We start from the raw sequence: 14,218 nt of genomic DNA on the forward strand, positions 1-14,218 counted from the left end.
TCTATGTTCTGTTACCTATGACTCTATGACTGCTTCTGTGAATGAATGTGATATGACTGCATTATGGCATAAACGACTAGGACATATGAGTCTAAAAGGTCTTGGTTTTTTGAAAAAGGATGGAATTTTGAATGACAAAATTGAAAACTTGGATTTCTGTGATGATTGTGTATTAGGAAAACACCACAAAGTACATTTTCCAACTCCATCTCAATCACTCCCTTCCATGTCCTCATGCATCTTAGATTACGTACATGCTGACGTTTGGGGTCCATCTAGTGTTCCTACGCATGGGGGAAATCGTTATTTCTTGTCCATTATTGATAATTACTCTAGGAAGGTGTTTGTCTTTCTTATGAAACACAAGTCCGAAGTTTTTGAGAAATTTGAAAAATGGAAAGTTCTTGTGGAAAATCAAACTGGGAAGAAACTGAAAACCCTTCGGACTGATAATGGCCTTGAATTCTGCAATAAAGATTTTTCGAGTCTCTGTGAAAAATTTGGTATAAAAAGGCATAAAACAAACCCCTATACCCCCCAACAAAACGGTGTGGCTGAACGCATGAATCGAACCTTGCTTGATAAAGTTAGATGCATGCTTATTAGTTCTGGATTGCCTTAGTCCTTTTGGGGTGAAGCTATACTTACTGCTACTCATTTGATAAACTTGTCTCCATCTGTGCCGTTATCTGGTAAAACTCCTGACTTTGTGTGGAATGGTAGAAAATTTGATATCTCTTACCTGCGAATTTTTGGATGTTCTGCGTTTGTTCACCAAAACATAGACAAACTAGAACCTAGATCTGTTAAGTGTGTATTTATTGGTTATCCTGAGGGGACAAAAGGGTATAGACTTTGGGTTCGCAGTAAACCGGGTTTTAAAGTACTTATAAGTAGGGATGTCACTTTTAACGAAAATGAGTTTCCATGCCTTGATAAAACTCAACTTAGAGAAAAAGAACCCACTCTCAATAAGGTGGAGAATCAAATAGGGGATAACCAAGAGGGGGAAGGGAATAATGAAAATATAGCTGAACAAACGACTGATAATGAGGATGTAACCACTGAAAATGAGACAACCATTACTGAAAACCCCCTAAATGACTACCAACTCACTAGAGATCGAGTTAGAAGAGAAACTAGGATCCCTACCAAACTCAGAGATTTCGACACTGCTTTGAACATTGAACTGTCTGAACCCACAAATGTCGAGGAAGCTATGAAATCAGAAAAATGGCTTAGTGCCATGAAAGAAGAGATGAGCTCATTAAAACAGAATAATACATGGACATTAGTCCCTAGGCCCAAGAACTCCTCCGTAGTTGATTGTAAATGGCTTTTTAAAATAAAACAGGAAAACCCATTAAGTATAAAGCTAGATTGGTAGCAAAAGGGTTTACTCAAAAAGAAGGCATTGATTATAATGAGATATTCTCTCCTGTTGTGAAATACACCACTGTTCGTATTATTCTTGCACTCACTGCACACTACAACTGGGAATTGAAACAAATGGATGTTAAGACAGCTTTCTTACATGGTGATTTAGATGAGCATATTTACATGAACCAACCTGTTGGCTTTATTGACAAAATCAATACTGATTATGTGTGCCTTCTCAATAAATCTTTGTATGGCTTAAAGCAGTCCCCTAGACAATGGAACAAGAAATTTGATACCTTCATGCTTTCATTAGATTTTAAGAAAAGCCATTACGATCATTGTCTATACTTCAAATATGTTGATAGTTCTCCTATCTTTCTTGTTTTATATGTGGATGATATGCTCATTGCTAGTCCTAGCCTGCATCTCATAAAACGTTTGCAAACCAATTTACACAAAACTTTTGAAATGAAGGATCTAGGAGATGCTAAACGGATACTTGGTATGGACATTGTTAGACATAAAAATAAAATTTTGCTAAATCAGAAATCCTACATTCTGTCTATCTTAAAAAGGTTTTCAATGAAAAATTCTAAACCTATATCTGTGCCTCTTGCTGCTCATTTCCACCTTAGTAAAAACCAAAGCCCCAACACTAATGCTGAAAAAGAAAAAATGGAGAAAGTACCTTACTCTAATGTAATTGGATCCATTGTGTTTCTCATGGTGTGCACGAGACCCGATATTGCATACGCTATCAGTTGCTTGAGTAGATACATGGCAAATCCTGGCCCTCCTCATTGGGAGGCTCTAAAATGGCTTTTGAGATATCTGCATGGTTCTAAAAATGTTGGAATTCTGTTTGCTAAACGTAGCGAGAACACTCAATTGGTTGGTTATGTCGATTCTAATTATGGGAATGATCGTGATAGTAGGAAGTCCACCACATCATACATTTTTACTCTTTGTGAATCTTGCATAAGTTGGAAATCTCAACTGCAACACATAGTTCCTCTCTCTACAACTGAGGCAGAATACATTGCCACAATAGAAGCCTTCAAAGAGGCCATATGGTTAGAAGGCCTCATCAAAGAGATTGGCGCTTCAAATGAAAAACTGACTGTGTACTCCGACAGCCAATCATCCATTCAACTATGTAAGAATCCTGTGTTTCATGATCGTACGAAACACATAGATGTGAGGTACCACTTTATTCGAGACATCGTCAGTAAAGAGGTAATAAAATTGGAGAAAATTAAATCAGAGGACAATCCTGCAGACATGAGAACCAAAAGTCTCCCTCTTGAAAAATTTCATACATGTTTGAAAATACTGCACTTATTCCCTGACTAACATGTGCTTCCAAGTTGTTTAAACTGCAGGTACGTCCACGGAGAACTTCTTTTGGCAATGATGAAACAAACAGATTCAGCTAAAGACTCCATGATCATTTCCCTCTTTTTTGATGGGTCTTGGTCCAAGGTGGAGATTGTTGGTATATATGTGGCCCAGGACCCAATCTGCTGGTAGGCCCATTATCTCGATCCACTGAACTCATGGCCCACTCGGAAGGCCCTCACCCGACCCAGTATCCGACCCCCCATTTCCCACCACCGTTAATGGTGGTGGCTTTCCTTAGCCAAACCAATGGCTAAAGGAAAGCCACCCCAAAACCCTCCTGTCCAACGGCTCTATTTCCTCGAATAAATAGGGGCCATTGTTCTCCGGTGAGGGTAAGAGAGAAATAACCGAGCCATCCTAGTGAAATACCTCTACCCTTCCATAAAACTGTTCTGAGTGAACGGCTGTACTGTGAGGCGGGTTTCCAGTCTTGATCTCTGTGATCTACTCTCGGTGTGAGGTGCAACCGTGGGCCGAGTTTTGTGGTTTCGGAGCTTTGTGACCCGTGACCCTTGTTTCTGCTGAATCTGGCTTGTTCCTGAGCCGCCATTAAACTCACGGTTTTTCATTCACTTATCTCTCTCTTTACTTTGTGTATTATTCCTTATATTTGTAATCTCGGTTTGTAATAATTTAAAGGAGTTTCGTACTCCATATCAAGTGTAATAGTTGGTTAGGCTTTGTTGATAAAGGATACCACCGTGGGTTTCGTACCCAACAAAGATAACGAAAGGAAAAATACTGCATATAACACAGAAATTAATAAAATAGAGGACATTTATCAAAAAATAATATTCAAAAGTAAAACTTCCCAAAAAAAACTCATTAACATGTTATTTGGAAGATGAATTTCTTATAGTTTTCAAAAATAATAGTTTTTCATTCATTATAATAGATTGAAATTTTCATAGAACTATATATATGATATATTTATAGATTGGATATTCATATATTTTTTCAATTCTTTTAATTCATTATTTTTGTACATGTTTTATTTATACTTATAACAAAGCAAGGAACATCACAATCTATGAATTTCTTAAAGTTTTTTAGGATATAACATAAGCTCATTGAGGGAAATTTTCTTATCAAGTAAAACACCTAAATAATGTTTCAACGATAGAAACAAAAATATTGTTATGAACTTATATTTTTTATTGCAAACTATAAATTATATATTTACCTCCAAAAATATATTTATGCAAGTGCACAATTACGCCGTACTTTGTAGTTAATATGAGGAAGTGTTAGAGGTAAATATATCATAGTTAATATTTGCAAAGGATATTAAGTTACGTAGTACTTGTAATTCTTGTATATATTTGTCGTATTGTATTATTGTTGGGAATTTATCCCAAAGTGATGAGTCCAAATTAAGCGACAATTACAGAAATAATGATATTTGTAAAATCTTTGTACAATAATTTACGAACGAAATTATACAAATAAATAAGAATAAGGGAAATGAAGAAGAAAGAGGAAGAAACGATCGACTGAAAATGAGGAAGACAAAAGGGGTTTTAGGGTTAAGAAGATGATGGGTCGGGTTTGTGCGTCGGGTCAACGGGTCATAGGCCAGCAGTAAGTGGGCTACCATCCAGTGAGGGGCCTTGGTGAGTTGGGCTGTGGGCCAAAAATTCAACAATTATGATAACATTTTACGAATAATACCAAATCTTGGTATATGAGATATGCAAAATAATGTAACAAATCCTTAATTAGACTATTAATTAAATGAGTTTAATTACTCATTACGGATATTAATAGTAAGTAGATTTAATTTGTGAATCTTGATAACATGAACAAGATTCAATTTATAAATATCAAAACCACATGTGAATATTGGTAGGTAATTTCTCAATTGATTTTTGCAGGTAATTTCACCCAACATATATTTGGCCATGGTTAAGAAAGTCAAATCAAGACTAAATGGAAGTATGGCACCCTTTTAGACCCTTTGCATACTAGTCACATCAATTGGAATATGTCAAATCATACATACTCTATAGACTGTTTGCTAGAGGACTATTGGAGAACAAAAGAGTTGCGAGCAGATAGATGTTAATGATAATGCATTGGGGAGATGAAACATCGCTGCAAGTCATAATGGGATTCAAAACCAATGGAGAGGGGTACTTGATAATATGGCAAAGCAATCATATCTGTCAAACCCCACTATAGTATAAACCAAGCACACCCTCTTTTCATGAGAAACACTCGTTCTTCCTAGAACCATTCCAAATCCAACTATAATGGTGAGTAGAAAGGTGTCAATGGCCTAATGTAGATACTTCTACACAAAGACTTGGACAAAAGCGGTGGACACTGCTTTTATCAACATACTTTTCAGGCAAACATAGAGATGCTACAAGTAAAGAAACCCCTATCAACCGAATGAGTTTGTGCTTAAGTTTGCATAGATGTCGTCAATCATTTTGCCTCCACTAGTGGTCGATGGATTTCTTCAAAAGTAAGCTGCATTTTCTCTGTCTTAGATTTGACACCTTCCACCGCATTTTGGGAAACCAGGTGTTCACCTGGAATGAAGTAGCTGACCTAATGGTGGGTTATCGGGAGGACTGGAAAAAACTAATCCGGCTACGTTCTTGTTGGCCCCTTATAACCCAATTATGTCGTAAAATTCAGGTTACATATAATGTGAATATCGACATTTAATGGTCGAATTTCTGGCTTGCAACAATGCTTGTTTGAAAGGCCTATCGTTACCACAACGAAGCAAAACGCAATAAACTATGAACTATCTTCGACATGTATGGAGATTCAGGCTACAACGGATACGAGAAAGTGAGGGCTTGCACGTGCAACCTCTTTAGAAGAAGGGATTATGGAATTTTCAATGTAGTATTTAGCATTGGCAAAGCGTGATTCGGGTTCGATAAAAAATTTGTAATCACCAAACACCTTTTTCACTATGCCATTGCAATAATATTTGAAGCATTAATGCCACATTGAAGGAACCATAGACTTTTCATGTAACCAGGACGATCAATAAGCATATTATAAGAAGTTTTAAAGTCTATGATGTGATACAGCGTGGCATGTGATTAGAAGAATCTTCACGAGCGTACCTATCATGAACAAGGGACGGTTATGAAGTTTAGAGCGAAGGAGCAAATCTTCATTAGTGAAAGTAATTGTGGACATACACTCATTAGCATAGAGGATCTTCCTTTTTGAGTAGACCCTCCTTATCATTTTTAGTATCATTTCCATGTGTGGTATTACATGAAGCAGAGTTTTCATCAAAAGATCGATATTTAATTGTAATAGGATTTACCATTGTAGTGTACTCTTCAAGAGAAATTTTACCCTAACTAGCTAATTGCATAACCTTATATTTGAATACGATGCGATCTTATATAGAATTCTCAACTAAGGGTGCGTTTACATGACAAGGTTGAATAACACTAATAATATAAGTTTACCATTTGTTTACTTTACATGATAAAAGGCTCGATTTTGTTTTAGGGCCCCTGCTATTTTACTGTTGAGGTTAGACGACTCAACCCACCTCCCTAGGTGGGTTGAGCTGTTCGGCATTTAAGTATGAGGAAATCTGGTTGTACAAAGTCAATAATGCCCTTAATTTTTCAACACAAAGTACAAGTCTGCCCCAACTACTCCAATTGAAAACATATTTTCTCTCCCATTTTCAAATAACAATAAACGAAGACGGAAGAGGAATGAGTTCCTGTAGCTGCAAAAACTCAAAAGAGGTTTGGATTCTTTTCAAAATCTTGCTAAAATGATTAGACCCAGAATATTTCATCAAATATTTTTTAGGTAACTTGGTTTTCCTTTTATATTTTTCAGTTTAATCGACGTTGAAGGCGACACAAGTTTCTACCAAGTTGAAGGTTGGGTTTTCTCTCATCTTCCATTTTGCAAGTTGCTTTTCTTTTCCTCTATTTTTTAATTTATGGTTGTTTTTACTAGATTAGTTTTGTTGAAGTGTCACTGAACCAATGTTTGGTTATCGAGTATTTGAGTTCTTGAAGTTTTTGTTAGGATTTTTCAAAAAATATTAAATCTGGAATAGAAATGTGTGTTCTCTATTCTTCCGACTTTACTTTTATTTTATGTTAAACTAATTGTTTGATGTGAGATTGTTTTGAAATGTACTTTTCTTGCGTTTTCTTTTATTACTTTGAATTATATGTTGTTGGAAAAGAATGTTCATTGAGTTATTTATCCCAATATTTAGTAAATATTGTTGAGATCAATATTTAATAAGTTGTTTTATTTAGGATGCGTTTTGAAGAAAGATTAGAGATATTTGTTGCAATTCAGGCTTTTATAGTTAATGCTATGAGGTGCTAATGTCGTTTTATCGTTATTATTGTTATAGGAGGTCTTGATTAGATGCAAGTTGTGCTAGGCGCACATCACAACAAGTTAGAGTTATACGAAGATTATGTCAATTAAGTGACATAACGTGTATAGAGAATCTTTGAATGAGTCGAAATGCTTTTGGAAGGTTGTGCACCTTGTTACAATATCAAGGAGGTCTAACGGATACCAAACATGTTACGATACTCTGAAGTTGCTAGCTCATCACAAAAAGAATCGTACTGTCAAATTCAATTTCTTGAGATTGGATCGTACTGCTCCATCCATTATTGCTAGCCAAACCTACCATCGTAACAGCTGACAGTGCTTGTTCTAGGTGGAAAAAGTTTGAGGTACGATTTCTTTAATAAACAACCATTAATGACATGCACTTTATTTTTTGTTAATCAGTTCCAATGATTCAAAACATTATGTTGTTCAACAATCGTACCTTATGTTTGGTTTTGTTTTTAACTTGTTGTGGTGTTATTTGTGGAGATAGAGAGAGAAAAACAAAGATAAATAGGTGTAAGTTAGAGATAGTGTATATGTTTGGATTTGTTTTTGTAGATAATATAAAATAAGTATGTTATCTTTGATGTTGGTTAGTGGGAAATAAAAAGTACTATTTATTGTCAAATCATGTCTCTTATATATATTTATATATATATATATGTATGAATATATATATATATATATAATTTATTTAGTTGTGAGTGGATTAAAATAAATAGTATTTTCTAATTATATTTGTACGGAAATAAAAAAAATATAATTTATATAAATACACTTTTATAAATAATTAAATGCACTCTAGTAATCCATTAACAATATTTTTGTTAGACGTTCTATGCAAGGTCATAAATTTAAATACATTATTGAAATAATGTATTATATGAATTAACCGCATAGAATTGACATATTATTTTGTATTTTTTAAATTTTCTAATTATTCCAATGATGTAGAAAAATATTACGTACAAAATATTAAGTGGTTAAAATGAAATATATTTGTATTTAAAAATCAAATACAAACCTTTAACATGTAAATCAACCCTCCAATGCGCCCTTCATTTTTTATAATTTTGAAGATCCACATAATCCAGTATTAACTAATTAAAATTTATAACTATATATTGCAATGTTTCGAAAAATATATTTTGGATTAATACGGAGTAGTGTTCAATTAAACTACGACAATCAGTTCACATGAGTCATTAAATGATAAAAGACGCCCAAAATCATATTCCCGTTAACTTTGTAATTAACATATGACAACAAGTGACTGGTTCATATATTCTACAACAATACCACTATTACTTAAGGACCGTTACGTAGCTGTGGTGGAATTCCTTGTGGCCGCTGTGAGCGTGCTGTACTGTCTCCCTCACTATACGACTGGCCTCCACGGTCGGATTGCACGCCAAAGCAATGAATGTAATCTGTCCATAATCCAATTCCGCCAACTCCAGAACCCATGTCCAGACTTGGACGTGGAGCTAATGAAATATTGCGCACCAATTGTGGGCCACCATCCCCACGAGCTACCTGTTCCACTACACCCCAACTGGCAATATGGGTATGCGTTTGGTTTGTTGCTGTAGTGGATCCCGAAATGATAATGGGGGCATCTTCGCCACCTCTCACAAAACTATGTGGTGCTTTACTACTCTGGCTATGCCCCCCGTCACTATGCACCTCTATTGGACCAAGCGGCAGTCTAATTGGGCTCTATATCTCGAGCATGCTGGGGTAATGAGGCTCTAGGTACTGGTGGTATCGTTTTCCAACGGGTAGATCTACAACAGGTTCATATTGACAACCAATCATTGAAAAATAAATATTAATTTGGAAATGACAGTTGTTAGGTTGCAATGATTGAATTAAAGCGATAACATGTCATACCCGTGTCGTATGTGGTCGTAGCTCGTCAGGAAAATCCATACAAAATGTTTCAAAGTCATAATAAATCCCTGGTATCTGAGTGATTTCGTGGAACTGACGAAAACGCTCCTTCAATTCATAAAATTTCTGACGGACCTGATCTCGTGTGTAATGATACCCAAAATGCTGTCGTAATGCACGAACCCACTGAGACATGTGTACCTCCGCACGATGATCATCTCTCATGGGGACCCGAGTATTGTCGTCAATGATCGTCCACATTAAGCGCTGCTCAACGTTTAATGTCCAATGCTCATCCTGTGGAAGCCAGCCCGCTTCAACTATCTGCGATATGCCATGCCTGCAAAATAGATACTCATACCATTGTGAAAAATAATGTTAACAAGAATAATTATGTAAGATACGTCGTTGGTTTGGTTTATGATTAGGTTTGCAACATCTAATCTAAGAGTATAAAATATAAAACATGTATACACCGAGCTGATATCATAATTAAATTCTTATGAACATATAAATTATATATTGAACACATTTAAAGGTAGTACACTGGGCTGAATGTAACGACCCTAACCAATTTTGAATCATAATCCTCATTTGGTACTTGTTACACGCTAGTCAAAAGTTGCACATTAACATTACATCCGGATGTAATTACTTTATGTTTATCAATGCCTACGTTGGATTATAAGATGCCCACATCTGCATCGTTATGTTGTCACGGAATATGCGTTGTGCTTCTAATTCATTTACGGTAGGATGTCCTCTATGGTAAAATGCATCCATATCAGGAGGAATTTCATCTTCTGGTTCGTTGAAAATGATGTCATCATAACTGAACCTACGGATGAAGTTGTGAAGTGTACAACAAGCGATAACTAAATCCGCTTGGTGCTGAAGAAGGTAGCTCGGCATCCTCACTGCAATATTGGAAACCGCTTCATCAGTACTCCAAAGCAACGCTCAATTACATTCGCAAACGAGAATGGGCATGGTTAAATAGGTCTTGTGGGGTACGGTATCGGCGACCATGACCCCTATACTCGGCTAGGTGGTATCTAATACCTCGGTAAGGCGCAAGAAAACATTGGTAGTTTGTACATCCAGCATCCACTAGATAATACTTTCCTGCAGTACTTCATAAATCAACATCAGAATTGATAATATAAGAATTGCTAGTCCCCCTTTAATGGTATATAATAGAATTGTGTTAACTAGTTTACTCACCATTTGAAGGAAAAGGGAAAGTTGGGTCCTATGATATAGCATGGTTCAAGACACGGGCATCAGCCGCACTCCCTTCCCACCCAGCATACACGTACGTAAAATTCATATCGAAGTCACAGATAGCCAAAATGTTTTGTGCTAGTTGCCCTTTACGAGATCGATATCGATTTAAATCTTTCTGCGGGACCTATGCAGGCACCAAAGTACCGTCCATCGCTCCGACAAAATCCTATGGTTCGTTGAAAAATATGTTAAAGCATGAATGGAGATTAGTTATATGGATGAATTGCCAAGTAAAGAGTCAACAATGCAAGGCGGACTCTAGTAGCCCATGATGATACAACTTGTACCTTAAAGTATAGGTAGAAATCTGGATTGCTAGCCACCCTTCGATGAGTGTCTGTAAAATTGGGGCGAGTGATTAGTTCGGGTGCCATAGCGCACAATGCGGAAAGCACCCGGTGGAATCTACAGTGAATAATCTCAAGTGAGTGTTGGAATCGCTCCATATTGTCGCGTTGTTGTTTATGCATACCGACCGTCTGCATGAAGAGTGCAACCTCCTCAATGGAGCTAACTCTCGAGGTCTGACCATGAGGTAGCAATCCCCTAGAAATTAATGCATCAACTAATGCATAGAAGCATACTTTTGTCATGCGAATATTGTCGTAAAACCTGCCAGTGTGTGGGGTTGTCATTATCTTGGCTACCCATCCTTCACCTTGCAACGCACTAGTGTTACGAGGTAGAGTCTCTCTAAACAACTCCGGGCATATCAAATCTTTAAAAGCATAAAACTCTTCAGGGACAACAGATTCGTTGCTGCCTGGAGTCCCGGGTGTCCCCGGGCTGTCACTGGAGGAATTTGTGTACTCAACAGCTCTATCACTCGCACTCACCATGGTTCTGCAATTGAAACTTTAAAAAATAACGACAATATGGGATCTCGAGTTGAGATAATAAGCATCAACAATCATAATAAACTGACGAATAATTTAAAGTAACAGAGTAGGGATGTTCAGCCCCATGGCGATTGCGACAACAAACCAATTAAGGACAACATGGCCGTCCGAGATGACAACACATCAATTAAACACAAATACCTATTTAACCCATGGTCGTCCGAGGTGACAAGCATGAGTTACTTTCACAATGAGTACAACCAATGCAATTTGTTCTCATCATCTAAACGGAGGAAGATCGTTCGAATTATGACTATGAAAACGCTCTAATGTTGTTGTGAAGATTATGTCAGGCAGATCCTTAAACTTTGTCAACTCATCTATGCAACGCTCGATAGCATCCGTAGCTTTCTGGCCGGTTCTGTCAATCTTTCCTGCAGTGACTCTTGCAATTTGTCTAGTGTCTCACATTTCTTGTTGTGCAATTCGCTCATCCCGCGCCTTGTTGGGCGCTTGCTACTAGATGGTGATGTAAAGCTTTGTGTCCCCGGAGTAGGAAAATATCCACCAGGTGTCGGCATCAACTATGTGTCGGAGAATGTTGTATCTTCATAGTCTTCCCGCGAACAGCAACTGCCTGAATTCTCACCCGTCATATGATGATCGTCCCCTATAGATACGGTCTGGGCTGCTCGGGTTGGTTGTGCGGAGGACCGTGCAATGCCTCCCGTTGCGGTGTTCCTTGCGAACATTTGGGTGCACAGGTCAAACTGCGCTATTCCATGTTCAACTATTTTTTTATACTCGGAATTTTCCTACATTAGGCAGTTATTAGGCAATTTATGTACGTCGTAAACGTGGAATGTTTCTTTACTAGAGGTCAAACAAGATGTTAGTTGTAGTATGCATTACATGTAAATTTAAGATAGAAAAAGTTAATACTCGACAGAGCTCCTCCAAACGTCCAAACTCATCTGTAACAGTGTTTCGATCATAGTCCCACCCCCACCTAGTTCCCCTGTTCACAAGGTCATTCAATAGGCGCCATGCACGATGCATCCTGTTCAGCTTACCCTTGAGTTGTTTCGGGGTAAACACATAGCTTGGGCTGAATGCCGAATTCATCCTATCGGTTATACGAGCACAGATAGAGGGTGAAAAAGTTGACGACTGCAGGCGGTGGCTTACAAACTCTTCGTGTATAAATTCGATGAAAATTTGTTCCATATATTGGGTCCAATGAATTTTCTCTGCGTGATACGTATGCGAAAAACCTATGTTGTCCGACCGATGCATCTTTGCAATGAGGCGAAAAAAATTAATATTTTTTTAATTTTAATCATATCAAATCAAATTGTTATTCCTAACAATTTTTAGGTTGTAGAATCATATTAATTCAAATTTATTATCTAATTCATGATATCAGAATTTATTTTATATGATTATTTTTTTAAAATTCAATCATGATAACTCTATGTAAACAGTTTTAATATTTAATAAGAAAATAAAAAATAACACGTAACAATTTTACTAGGCAAAATATATTAATATGAATCTTGAATTGATCTCACATGAATATGCTTTACTTAAATAATTGATCATATTTTGATAAAAAATCATCCTTCAGACATTGATATCTAGCAATTCATTGAAAGAAGGTACTTGTCCATTTTATAAATGTTTAAAACATCATATAAGATAACGTTAAGTATATGATATATATATATATATATATATATTCTTTTTAAAAGAAGTCCTTATAAGCTAAAAAGATATGCGATAATATTTGCTTATATCATTTTACTCAAACAATTTAAGAATTTAGTTTTAAAATAAATTTTCATTTATTAAAAACTTTAAAAAATAATTTGTAAGAATTTTTAAATATAATTAGTCACAATCGCTAAATTTTACTGGCTATGGAAAGTTAAATTGTTAAATTAACATTTAACAATTGATCTCATATTTAAAATGAGGAGGTTAATGAGTGTCAGTAATTAATTAGCAAATAAGACTGAGCATGCCTTTTGTACTTATACTAAAAGAGATTGTCCCCTGCACGTTGGCCGGCCTTTTTCTCTACAGTTCCGATCCTCCAAGTAAAATAAATAAAATTTACTTACTTTTCTCCTTAACGAAAAAGAAATTCAAAAAGGAAAAACCCAATTACTAGATACATGTGTATATTATTTTTTCAAAAATTGGTCTATTTAAAAATTGATCTATTTAAAAATTATAAATTAAGAATTTATAAAAAAAACATACAGGATGGATGAAAAAAAATAAAAAATTATAAAATAAATAATTCACTTAGTTCATAAAAAAATTTATAACAAAATAAAAAATAAATAAAATTTTAATTCTGAGTATATAAAGACATTTTATTCATTCCACCACAACAAATGGATGTGCTTCTAACAGAGGCCAACGAATTATGTTAGCTGTTAAATGTATGTTAAAATTAGAGGATTATTGGTAATTTTCAAATAAAAAGATAAAATTTGTAATCATGTCAAGGCTAAGACACCTTACAATGTCCTACACTATAATAACCTATCCCTTTTCCACAAATTCAGTGATTTCCCACACCATTGGCAAAGAGGCAACTACTCCTCAAAAACAATACCCATAAAGATAAACTACATAAACATATTTCTAAATATTATCTTTCAGAACAAGCAAGACTGACATTAACCTCTTCATTATCATATGGAATTAATATCCAAGGACAAAATCAATCATTCAGACAAACAAACAACAAAGGCAATAACTTGAAGGCAGTGAATAACAAGTTGACCAATTATCTTCTCTTGTTATTCCTAAATATAAACAGGCAGGATAGGTTCGAAAGCTGAAAGCCTTGAGCTCTATGACATGATATTTTTAAGATGAACTAATAATTATTTTTCATCTGATATTTGAGATAAAGGAAATCAAATAGTTTTTTGTTTCTAAGGTGTAAACAAGTATTTAGGGAGGATACCCAATATAGTTGAGAACAAAAGGCAACAAAACCCCCCTTCCCCAAAACAAACACAGAAATGTAGACATATATT

Source organism: Sesamum indicum, linkage group LG11 (genome assembly GCF_000512975.1).
Source record: "Sesamum indicum cultivar Zhongzhi No. 13 linkage group LG11, S_indicum_v1.0, whole genome shotgun sequence".
In the NCBI taxonomy this organism is placed as follows: domain Eukaryota; kingdom Viridiplantae; phylum Streptophyta; class Magnoliopsida; order Lamiales; family Pedaliaceae; genus Sesamum; species Sesamum indicum.